The sequence below is a fragment of the Mus caroli genome, unplaced genomic scaffold, assembly GCF_978045245.1.
Source record: "Mus caroli unplaced genomic scaffold, Mus_caroli_1 scaffold_1, whole genome shotgun sequence".
Taxonomy (NCBI): domain Eukaryota; kingdom Metazoa; phylum Chordata; class Mammalia; order Rodentia; family Muridae; genus Mus; species Mus caroli.
In genome coordinates this window covers 167,371,588-167,384,509 of record NW_028227256.1, presented here as the reverse complement: position 1 = coordinate 167,384,509, position 12,922 = coordinate 167,371,588, and the positions used below count along the sequence as shown (strand labels likewise).

General features: G+C 41.3%; 1 pseudogene; it reads left to right on the top strand.

The window, feature by feature from the left end:
- The first annotated feature begins 11,712 nt into the window (after positions 1–11,712).
- LOC110302266 (high mobility group protein B2 pseudogene) lies at positions 11,713–12,330 on the top strand (annotated as a pseudogene).
- Positions 12,331–12,922: the final 592 nt, after the last annotated feature.

The window sequence follows — 12,922 nt, the reverse complement described above, 5'->3', positions numbered from 1 at the left end:
ACATCTTTCACTATTAACCTTGCTTGCTTTTCTCATCCCAACTCAAAACAAAAACAAAAAAACAAAAACAAAAAACAAAAAAACAAAAACAAAACAAAACAAAACAAAACAAAAACAAAAACCCCACCTTTTCTTCTCCCCTTTCTATCTCCAGACACTGAACAAACTGCCAGCAAGTCTGTCTGGACACTGGACATTTTGATTTGCTCTCTGAAGACTTGGCAATCCTTCATGTCTGGCAGATCATGAGGTTTACCCACTCTGCTCTTCTCTCAAAGTAAAAGATCCGACCCCCCAAGCTTCCTTCTTAGTTCTCTTTCTAATTTTTTACATCAACACGACTAAGTATCCACAAAGATGGAGTGCTGATTCTGCAGCAAGTGTTTAGATATAAAGTATATAATGTCACAACATTGTTTACAGTGCAATGAATAGTCTCCCAACAGTTATAGCAAAGCCAATTAGTCCATGCCAATACTGACAAAATATACATTTTTAAGTGAACAAAGCCAAAATTATCCTGATTTACAAATCAATCCTAAAACTAATCTTTAAATCATATAGTTTAGTTTACCTAGCAAAAGCAGTTCACAAATTTTGTGAGCATTTAATAAAATTATATCTGAATTCTGTCTCTGAGATCCTCTAATCACAACTAGGCCTCACTTTCCAAAGGTAACAACATTCAAAAGCACTGAACTCGTGGGTGGAGAGATGGCTCAGTGGTTAAGAGCACTGACTGCTCTTCCAGAGGTCCTGAGTTCAATTCCCAGCAACCACCTGATGGCTCACAACCATCTGGTGAGTCTGAAGACAGCTACAGTGTGCTCATATACATAAAATAAATAAATAAGATCTTAAAACAATATCAAAAGCACTGAACTCAATCATTAAGGAGTAACCTTAGAATTAGCATTTCAATTAGTAGTTTAAAAGAGCCTGCAGTGAGGAATACTCAGCAAAAGCGAGTCCCCTTTGTCTTAATTCATTGTGTAGTTAAATCCTTACATTCGAGTGAATGGAAAAAAGAAATAAAAGGAGGAGAAGGAGATGCTTACTCCTAAAGTCTGAGGCAGATTTTTATTGTAGCTCTAAGGGAGAAAGCAGGCAGAGGGAAGGGTCCAGGTTGAACAAGGCTGGCAGACTAAAGGAGACCACGGGAGGAGACGTGGGGAGGGAAGCCAGGGAGGAGCCTCTAGCTAAGAGAGGAAGTCTAGACAAAGAGGCCAAGAGAGTGGTGTAGAGAAATTGGCTGTGTTATCTAAGGGACAGTTGCCTGGGGAAAGGCAGCCCAGGTCCTGGCTGGAGAGTTCAGGGTAGGGGCTTGGGTCTGGCAGGCAAGAGAACCCTGTGACAGGTAGGGATTGAGCTGGGCTAACCTGGTGGTGTCAACTTGGATGTTAGTAGGCACTCCAAATGCCCATTTGTCCTGGCTTTGATATCAAACATTTAGCTATCTCCAAAAAACCAGGCATGGAACCAATTGTTCTTTTTGTTTGTTTTTTAACTTACTAATTTTCTGCAAGTTTCACATCATATACCCCAGTGCTGCCCATCTCCCCATACCCTCACATTTACCCTTGTAACTTTACCCCAAAACACACACACACACACACACAGAGCATAGAAAACATCTCATTGTGGAAGCTGTAGTATATCACCATATATCCCAAGGATAGATCTCCATATATCCTTCTGTCCACATATCTTCACTTGTAAACTGGAACCTCACTAGGCCTCCTCCTAGTTGTCCTATTGTTGCCCTGTGTCATGAAGATTTCTCAACCCTGGATCAGCAGAACTGGCACCTTTATGCATCCCAGCCCAGATGATATAGATTTTGAGGTGAGCCAACACAGAACCCTGGATCTAACCTTGGGTGATAACTGAGCTGGTCAGTGTGCCACCTCTCCCAGGGCAGCTCTCCAACACTGCTCTTGCTAGGCCATACAATGCCACCATTGGCAGGAGGCAGGATCAATTCTTCTCTCACACCCTTGGGGCCAGCTCACCCATGCCTTTGCCATAAGGGCCAGCTCCATAGCATTGCCCAGGTGAGATGCAGGGCCTCCTGCTCTCCCAAGTGCTGAGGTGAGAGGTTGTGAGCGGTTCAGTGAACCAATTGTTCTTAATAGTCCCTGAAGGTCTCTAGCAGGCCTGAGCATTCCAAACACAGGTTCAAGGTTTGGAAACCCAGCTCTGGCAGGCCTTGTCCTTCTCCCATTCCCTCTCCCTTGCTGAACAATCATTAGATTACATTCCTAAAACTAGCCGGATGGTCTATTCCTTTATTTGGCCACTTCCTCCTCCTTAGGGTGACCACCAAGGTTCAGCTATCAAAAAATTGAAATTCAGCAGTCAAAACCCCCTTTCAGGCTACCATAATTAATATGCGCAATCAACATCAACCAACTCATGCTAACACGGGGTTTTCCATGTTACCTTCATAAGCTGCCATTTGCCTATGAGCCATGTCTGATGTCTGTCTCCTCTCTCTCCAGAAGCAGTCATTTGTCCCTCCCAGGCAAATATCCCTCCTCCCTCTCCCTTGTTCTTCTTTTCTTTTCTTTTTTTTTTTTCTTTTCACCTGGTCCCCTAGCTCCTGACTTTGCTTCTTATTTCCTGCCTTTTGTCTCTCTGGGGCAGACAAATCTCCCTTCTGCTGAGAACTTGGTTTTGATGTGTTCTGAGCAGAGTTTGGTTCTTTCAGTGCCCAAATTGCAAAATACATTCACACATACTCCATGCCAAGTGTAATTTTCAGTAAACAGTAAGTTAAAAAAAAAAGAGAGAGAAATGTAGGAATGAGAGGGAGAAGGGAGAGGGAAGGGGAGGGAGATGGAGAGAAGAGAAGAGAAGAGAAGAGAAGAGAAGAGAAGAGAAGAGAAAGAAGAGAAGAGAAGAGAAGAGAAGAGAAGAGAAGAGAAGAGAAGAGAAGAGAAGAGAAGAGAGGAGAAGAGAAGAGAGGAGAAGAGAAGATGAAAAAGGAGAGAAGAGAGGCAGAAGTTTTCTACTCGAGGGTAAAAATTGTATGTTTAGTGTTTAGTCTCAATGTGGTCTTAAAAAGCATTCTAAATTTATGCAAGAGCAGTCAGCTACAACTCTTTCTTTCTAAGGGGTATGAAGATATTAAAGACTCAATATTTTCATAGCCAGTCAAATCCCCTCAATACCATTGTTTCTCAGTCTTAAATGGTCAACAGAACCCTACACCTTTCCTGTCATATCACAGATATCCTAAATAGTTCATAAGAACTCCCAATTTGTTGAAAAGAGCTTCTTAATTGTTAAGACCTGGCCTACAAATAGCACTATTGATTGATTATGAGCCTGGTTTTTTAGACAATTCACCCTTGAAAGTCAGATCTTATAGCCTGAGAAAGCAAGCCATGTTTCCTTCTAGCTGGTCCACTTCTGTGAGGATTTTGTTAGGCATAAGCTTGGAATAAGATAAGAGACCCCTACTCCACTTAGAAAGGCAAAACTACTTCTGACCAGAGACGTACACTCCTCACAAGAGCAGAAGGGAACGTACAAAGGAGCAGGATGTGCTCCTGAGTTTTATCCTAACCTGGGGAACAACTCTATCTTTTCTCCATTGACTGAAGTACAACTTCTTTATTGGATATCTAGACATATTCCCAATAGAAATGAAGACAATGAAGACAAGCCAGGAAAGGGTTGGCCACTTGACACTAGTTCTGAGAAGGCAGTGAGGTCTTTGTGTAACCAAAAGTTTGACTGGGGGTGGGTAGTTACACATTTTTATAATGGTCTCACAAAGAAGGGAAGATAAAAAGACTTTAATTCTTTGCCATAAACAGAAAGTTTTAATTTTTCTATTTGTTTTTTCAGAATATCAGCTAATATTTAATCTTTCCAATAGTTAAAATCTACAGGTCCTGGCAGGGAAAGGGCAAACTCAAGATAAAGAAGACCTAGCCATGTCTCTTCTGAAGCCTCTGATTGCATGAATGGTAGCACAGAGTCCCCAGCTCTGAGTTCCCAGTGCCTCTGAGAACTCTCCTTGCCTCCACCACAGTGGTCACTGTGCTTCTCTACTTAATAACATCCCAAAGAGTTCAACACAAGAAGTCCTTTGGGACAAAGGACAACACAATCACCAAATGTTAACTGCCTAAATAGTTTGAAAAAAATAAAAAGGCCCCCAAATAAACAGGAAAGCAAAACCCAAGGTATACCAATTGGGGAGAAACTTAACAAGGGTTTGACTCTCTGAGACTCCAAACCAAAGTCCAGACACTTATTTCTCAGCTTCTCATAGTAGAGGTAAACATGTGGCTGATGCACGCTGAAGTGGAAAGACAAGAAAACATCTCTGGAATAAAAGAGATTTTTATTTTAGCTGGTGGAGTCATCCATCTTTCCTCTTCATTTGGGATCAACTTGCTGTGGCCAGCATACTCCCAAATGTGCCTTTTGTCCCTTCATAGTTTCAATACTGTCACTGGACTTAGGGGTCACAGCCTATGGCTCCTACAAGACAGGCTCAGCCACCCATTCTCAACGGGCCTACTAAGGGAACAGGGTTAATAGTGAATAGTCAAGGGAGATTTATTTAGTGTGTCCAAGAGAAGAGGGACAGAGTGATCCAGTACCCCAAAAGCATCTATAGGGGCTCTTCATGTGAGGGGAGGGCCTACACAGAAAGCAGCAGCTATGCATAACTAGACAGCCAGGCAGTGTGTAGTCCCCCTGCCTACGACTGTCCCAGATCTTGAGATCTCACCTGTCAAGTTGTCCATTGAAGGGTCATCTGATAAGCCATTCATCTTTCTATTGGGGATGAGATCCTGTTCTGGATGCCCCAGGGCTTCAGCCACTTCCTCTCCCAGCTGTAGATACGTGGGAAGATTTTAATTTCTTCAAGTCCAGATAGATCTGTTCCCACTTCTAGAAGGTTTTTCTGGAGCTCAGCGGTAGAGGAGACAACATGACCATTTATATAAATCAAAGCATGGATGGATGCTATTTGTGGATGCATATGTACCTGAAAGCATTTTGAAATATGTGGACGATGATATACCAAAATCTTAATGGGGAACTAGTATGATGCAAGTGCTGGAGGGAAGAGACAGTTCTATCCACCAGACACTTTCCCAGAAGGCTGCTAAGTCTGTGTTACTCTGCTGCTTACTTTGATGACTAGGTAATCTCTTGAATCACCCCCCCACCCCCGTGGGGCCCCTCTGCTGTCTATGCTTTCAGAAGACCTCTCTTCCCTCCTTCTTCAATCTTTCCTGCCTGTTGTCACTCCAGCAGTATTTAGACCCAAGTTCCTCTTAATTGTGCTTTGGGCCATTGAGGCTCAAGATGCAGAAAAAAATTAATATGTAAATGTATGCAAATATGGATGCCTAAAATAGGCCTTCGTTAAAGCTGCGTGCCTTTTCACAATCCCTAAGAACTGAATCTGGTGTTAAACTTTATTCTCATGACCCAATTCTTTCCTGAAATTATTTGTATTAAATAACTTCATCCTTATGCAACTTTTTTCAAACATCCATGTATAAATTGATGACATGACTGTTCCACGGTATGGTTGAGGGGAAGGTTCTTCTTATAGATCTGAGAGACTAGGCAGAGACATCCAGAAGAGTCCAGAGCAGAGAGAGAATGTAGACTAAGCACAGTCAGCTGACTGAATACTGCCAGGGCTATCTGCGTGAGAAAATACAGTAAGAGAAGCGGGAGCAGACAGAGAAGGGACACACACAGTGAGAATATGAGAATTATAAGGAGAGTGAGTAGCTAGGGGTCGGTAGGCTGTGAGCTGGGTGGTTTATGGTAGGGCAGGAGGTGAAATGGGCTAGGATAACTAGCTAGCATGGACGCTGAAATGTATAAGTAGTTGTGGTACCGAGGGATCCCGACACCATGGGTAGCTTCTGTAGCGTCTGCCAGAGGTGAGGGAAATGGCTCCCTTTGGTAGAGGAAAATCAGCTTCACAAGTTCCCAAGGAGCGCTGCTTTTCTCTAGCCACCAGACATCCTCTTTCGGGTCAAGCCTTCTCATTTCTGCCTTTCAGAGTCTGGGCAACTGGAGTTTTCTTGGGACCCAACACTCTCCAAGAGTTTTATTCACTTATAAAGTCCATGAACTCTGACTTAATGTTTTAAATCAAATGAAGAAAACAAATACTCAATTGTGTATAACATAGTGAGTCAAACTTTTTTTTTCTGGAAAAATGTGCTCATCAGCATGTATATGTGCACAGGGTCACTAAGTACTGTCAACCCCAAAACACAGTTCTCCTCTCAAATGGGAGATAAGGTAGTTTATAATATGAGTGACCATGGCCTGGGAACAAAGACTTAAATCTCCCCAAATAACATGTTCAAATAGATTGCAATTTCATGACATTTTTATATAGTAACAGAACAACAACAACAACAACAACAAGCTGGAAGTCATCAAGATACTTTTCAAATACATGAGTGGGTACATCCGGTAGGTAGGCTATAGAAAAAAGTATGTAGAACACTGCTATAGGCCTTAGATGCTATCTGTCAGCATTCTCAACCTTTTGGTTGATGGAATCCAGAGTTTTGTTAAGTTACTTCATTCCAAAGTTGTTGTTTTTTTTTTTTTTTTTAGTCTGTTAGTCACAGGATGTTAGGTCTGACACAAAAGTAGGTAAAGAGTGACTAATAAGGGGCCTAAAAGAGAGTCCAAGATAAGTTATAATTTGCATCTAGTCCAGCATCCTTTCAACCTCTTCATCACCAGGTAATCAGCCCTGAGCAGGACTTCAGTTTGAAGGTACAGTATCGTTCTGGGAATGCTTGCTCACAAATACACTTTCTTTCTTTCTATGGGTCATAATCAGAACGTGTGTAGTTTTTTTAAGTCAAAACTAACTACTAACTAACTAACTAACTACTAACTGACTATTTCTCTCTTTACAGTGTATTCACGCAGTTGTACATTTCAGAACTGAGTCCTCCTGTGATCACTTTTATCTCTCTATTTCTGAGCACACTGGGTCTCTCTCCAGAGCATAGATGTTTATAACTACTGCTTGAAGGAAACAGACTTTCCAAGTTCTGCCATTTGCAGCTTTAAAAACAACAGTCAATTAACCCCCTCGTTTGCTAGTTTTGCAGCAATGTGAAACCACTGTTAACCATGAAGTCTAACACTGTGAACGGGAGGCATCTGAAAGTGACTCCTTACCAAATGTTTGGCTTGCTTTTTGATGGTCAAATGACCTTGAGGTGGTGAGGACTTATGTCTGGGAGGGGTTGTGTAACGCACAACAATGGTGGACGCTTTCTCAGTTAGGGTTAAAAATTAAAGCAGGCGTCGAACTGTTTTCCCAAAGTTTGAGCATCAAATTTACTAATAACGTAGATTAGAACCCAAAGTACGAAATTCTCAATTCAATGTACATTAATTTTAGAGAGGAAATGGGGTGCCTTTTTATCCCAAGACATTGCCATGTATTATTGTATCAGTAGGAAAGTGCTGCTAGGAACTCGGGAGGGAAACTGAGGACTCGTCACTCATTAGGTCCCGAGTTTCAGTTATGGAAAATAGAAACTCTCTACAGATCTAGGAAGCATTGTCCTTACAGCTGCCAACTCTACTGTACAGTAAGCTAGATGATTTAGTGAGAAATCCCATGTGTTTCAATCACATTAAAAAACAAGCTTACTCATGATAAATTAAGTATTTTAAAATAAAGTGAACTATTTTTGTTTCCTTTTGTCTTCCATGACTGCCTTAAAAACAGTAAATGTGTAGAAATGATACAGAGGCAAAATGGCGAAGGATGGTCTTGGAAGGATACATCAGTGGCTAAGAGCACTTATTGCTCCTATAGAAGATGCCACATTTGGTACCCAGCACCTACAACAGTCAGTTAATGATTCCCTGTAACTACAGTTGAAGGACTAGCACACCCTCTTCCAATCTCCACAGCCACCTGCATTCATTCCATGCACTTAAACTCAGGTAGGCACACACACACACATCAAAATAAATAAATCGATCGTTTTTAAATAGCAAAGGAGAGAAACAGAAAAATCCAAACCTGTTGATGGACAGTGGAGGGACTGGCTAAGAAAGATGACTAATGCGACCAGAGAAGGAACTGAGAGACGCTCCAAACAGGTGTCTGGCTTAGAGGAAGTCTTAGGGTTGGAGAGTCTGCAGTGCAGGTAAATAACCACAGAGAGTGGGTGCTGACTGAGGAAGGAGTAATGGGAGGAACTGAGTCTGTAGACTGTTCTGATTTCTAATTCATTTTCTCTTAAACATTTTTAAAAAATCTTATGTGTATGGGTGTGCCTCTCTCTCTCTCTCTCTCTCTCTCTCTCTCTCTCTCTCTCTCTCTCTCTCTCTGTGTGTGTGTGTGTGTGTGTGTGTGTGTGTGTGTGTGTGTGTGCATCACAAGCACGCAGGTAACCACGGAGGCCAGCTAAGGGTGTCAGATCCCTTAGAACTAGAGTCATAGGTGGTTGAGAGCTGTCTGATTAGGATGCTGGGAACTGAACCTGGGTTCTCACTAAGAACAGTCAGTGCCCTTAACCACTGAGCCATTGCTCAGGTCTTAGTGCATATTCATAACTAAAGTATTTCCCTTCATTATGATTAGCAATATCTTCGTGTATTTGATAACTACTGATCTGGGTTATTATGTCCACATGTTGCCTTAGCATCCCTAGTTTCTGCAAAGTTTTTCCCTTAATGTCAGTAAAAGATTCTTGGAATAGACAGAGGCATGTGGCTTTGTTTGTTCCTTTCACACTGATACGAATTTTAAGCCATATGCCATTTATAATTAAACCGCAAGCTCGATTTATAATTCTGCTTCTCAGAAGAATATGTTGCCAACAAGTTGTGATATTTGCTTCCAGACTTTTCACTTAAATAATGAAGCAACAGATAAAATTAAAGTCTGGGCATGGCAGCTGTGGCAAGAAGTTTGAAGATGTGGCAGTGGGTGCATGCTTTTAATCCCAGCACTTGGAAGGCAGAGGCAGACAGAGCTCTAGGTCTGAGGCCAGCCTGGTCTACAGGGTGAGTTCTAGGACAGACAGCTCAAGCTACTGAGAGCAAGCCCATCTCAAAAACCAGAGGCAAACAAACAAACAAAAATTTGAGGATACTTTTGCTTTTTATTCTTTTCCTGTTTCCATTACATCTGAACCACATTAAAAATGTAATGTAAGGCATTGCTTATCTTTATTTATTTACTATTTATTTAAAGTTCTGGGGGTTGAACCCAAGGCCTTCCCAGTACGAGGCAAGTGCTCTATCATGTAACTACATCCCCAGTTCCTGTGATAATTTGTTTGTTTGTTTTTCGAGACAGGGTTTCTCTGTGTAGCCCTGGCTGTCCTGGAACTCACTCTCTAGACCAGGCTGGCCTCAAACTCAGAAATCCTCCTGCCTCTGCCTACCAAGTGCTGGGATTAAAGGTGTGCACCACCACACTCAGCTGATAATTTTTTGAATACTTCCATATACATATAGGTTGTGTTTCAAATGGACCCCCAAGATTCACAAGTTAAAACTAACTATTCGGTGTTATAATATGAGTGAGTGGGACTCCAAGAAGTACGTAAGCCATGAGGGTAGAACTCTCAAGTATGAGGTGATCATAAGGCTGCATGACAATGCTGGAGGAAGAGAATTTATTTTTCTTTCTTATTCCGTGTAATATCCTCAAGAAGGTGATCTCATGGAATCCAAGAACAGCCCTTGTCACCTACCAAACCCAACATGATTTTAGGCTTTTAGCTGCCAGAGCTGTATGAAATTATTTTTTTTACTGCTGTTCCTAAGCCCTCTTCGAGTCAGATGATTTGTCAGAGCAGCATAAACAGACAAAGTCAATATGAAATCATAAAATGCATGTGGCAGTTACCTACATATATCATGAGTCCTGTTGATAGTGATGTAACCTGCATCTTACCTTTTGCTCTTAACTGTACTGTAAACTTTTGGTTTTAGCTTTAGATTATAATGGTAGCTCTCCTCATAGAACATTTTCTGTGTACCAGGAGCTTTACAAAACTTCCGTTCATTTAAATATTTAGTTCCCACAAGCAAGCATAAGATAACAGGTACACTTACTGCTATTTTTTAAATAAAAGAATGCTTTAGTCTCTTTCATAAAGATTAAATTATTAATGATTAAAAAGCATCACTACAAATAAAACAACACAGAGATTGCACCCTACCTAAAATTCATGCTTTTAGAGAAAAAAAAAAACTTTCACTTTTGGGAGTATTATACACATGTACAATGAAATTTGATCACATGTTCTCACCCTTTCATTCAAATACCCCATAGTTCCCCATCATAGCATCCTCCCAAATTAATGTCTTCCCTTCTTTTACTTTTTGGTAACCCGCTAAGTCCAGTTAGCTCTGGATGCATGTGCATTGGTGTAGGACCGTGCACTGGAGCCTAAGAAATCTACCCTCAGAGATATGATGCTCCATTCTCAGCACCACGTACTGGCAACAGCTCCTCAGTCAGGGGTGGGGCCTGGAGAGCATCTATACCATCTATGCAGGGATTTTGGCGGCTTAAAGATTATGCTTTTCATTGCTACAAGCCAGTCCACCACATGAAAACGTGGTTGCCCTTCTCTATAAGCACTCTGGAGCAGAGTTCCCACAACGTGGTTCAGAAAGGAGACTTACTAGATTGTGGGGTACAACATTGAAAGAGCATAAAGCCGTCTGACCAATTTAGACTCCTAAGCCATTCCTTTCCTCTCATCCACCGCCCAGCATCCAACAACTGCCAGGATTTCTGTGGCTGGCAATAAATAATATGTCACTTAAATTTGTACAGTTTTGATACTTGTGAATATGTTTCAGTCATATTTACAGTGACCATTGGAGTGTTTGTCTTTCATTTGTTATATTTTCCTTTGTTTTAAGTAAATGTTACCAACTTGTAGTTTGGCATCTCAAAATTGGTGTAAAGAACATAACCTTTAATCCCAGCATGTGGAGGCGGAGGAGGAGGCGGGGGCGGAGGAGGAGGAGGAAGAGGCAGAGGAGGAGGAGGAGGCGGAGGAGGAGGCGGAGGCGGAGGCGGAGGCGGAGGTGGAGGCAGACTGAGCATTGTGATTTTTAGGACCAGATCTATATATAAAGTGAGACCCTGTTTAAAAAAAGAAAAGTTTGTAAGACCAATGGGCCTCTCTTTCCACTGATGGCTGACTAGGCCATCTTCTGATACATATGCAGCTAGAGACATGAGCATTGGAAATGTAAATGAAGAAAATACCTAATTAAAAAAAGAATACAAAAAGAAAGAAAGAAAGAAAGAAAGAAAGAAAGAAAGAAAGAAAGAAAGAAAGAAAGAAAGAAAGAAAGAAAGAAAGGAAGCTGTGCGTGGTGGCACATGCCTTTGATCCCAGTACTTGGGAGGCAGAGAAAGAAGAGAAGAGAAGAGAAGAGAAGAGAAGAGAAGAGAAGAGAAGAGAAGAGAAGAGAAGAGAAGAGAAGAGAAAATTAAGGGAAAGAAAAATGTTAAATATGTAAAGAATATTTCTTTTCATAAATAATAAAGTTAAAAGTCTCAGGAGCTGGTGGCGAGGAGAACTCTGCAAAACAAGAGGCTGGGGGTTGAGTTAGCGAGAAATCGGTTTTCCTAGGAGCTTGGGAAAGGAAGTCTCTCTGTGGAGGTCTGAGGGAAGCTCTCGTGCCAGATGCCGGGTTGTCATGGGCAAGGGTGACCCCATCAAGCCGCGGGGCAAAATGTCCTCTTACGTCTTCTTCGTGCAGACCTGCCGGGAGGAGCACAAGAAGAAGCATCCCAATTCGTCAGTCAGCTTCGCTGAGATCTCCAAGAAATGCTCCAGGAGATGGAAGACCATGTCCGCAAAGGAAAAGTCGAAGTTTGAAGATTTGGCCAATAGTGACAAAGCTCGTTATGACAGGGAGATGAAGAACTATGTTCCTTCCAAAGGTGATAAGAAAGGAAAGAAAAAAGATCCAAATGCTCCGAAGAGACCACCGTCTGCCTTCTGCCTGTTTTGCTCTGAAAATCGCCCAAAGATCAAAATTGGACACCCGGGGCTGTCTATTGGAGATACTGCGAAGAAACTAGGTGAGATGTGATCTGAGCAGTCTGCCAAAGAGAAACAACCGTATGAGCAGAAAGCAGCTAAACTAAAGGAGAAGTATGAAAAGGATATTGCTGCATACCGTGCCAAGGGCAAAAGTGAAGCAGGAAAGAAGGGTCCTGGTAGGCCAACAGGCTCGAAGAAGAATGAACCAGAAGATGAGGAAGAAGAAGAGGAGGAAGATGAAGAGGGGGAAGAAGAGGATGAAGAATAAGTGGCTGTCCTAAAGTGTGGAGTATATGTGCTCAGGCAGTTATTTTGCTAAGAATGTGAAATTTAAGTGCAGCTCAACATTAGCTCCAGTATAAAAACTGTACAGATTTTTGTATAGCTGATGAGATTCTTTGTAGAGAAAATACTTTTAAAACAGAGTTCGTAGCTTTTTCAGGGGCTACAATTACAGTTAGATTTAAAGCTTTTGATGTTGAATGTTTCTAAATATTTAATGGTTTCTTTAATTTCTTATGGTAGCAAAAAAAGAAAAAAAAACTTCATAGGAATTTGTATTACCAGTAAAAAGAATTTTTTTAGGATGTTGTATTTTTTTGTTTTTTTTAATATGTAATAAAATAATGTATATTTTAAAAAGTATCAGGAGCTAAGAAAAGTATAATTAGACATTGGACATTACATCACTGTTAAAGGATACTGATAAAAATCAAATCAAATCATAATCTGGATGAGAAAACAAAAGTTGAAATGCATCCACTAATACAGCTCACGGATTAAATTTCTTTTTCCCCCAACATTTATTTTAATGTTATGACAGTTTGTTGACTCACTTGATTCTCCTTAAAACTAATGCC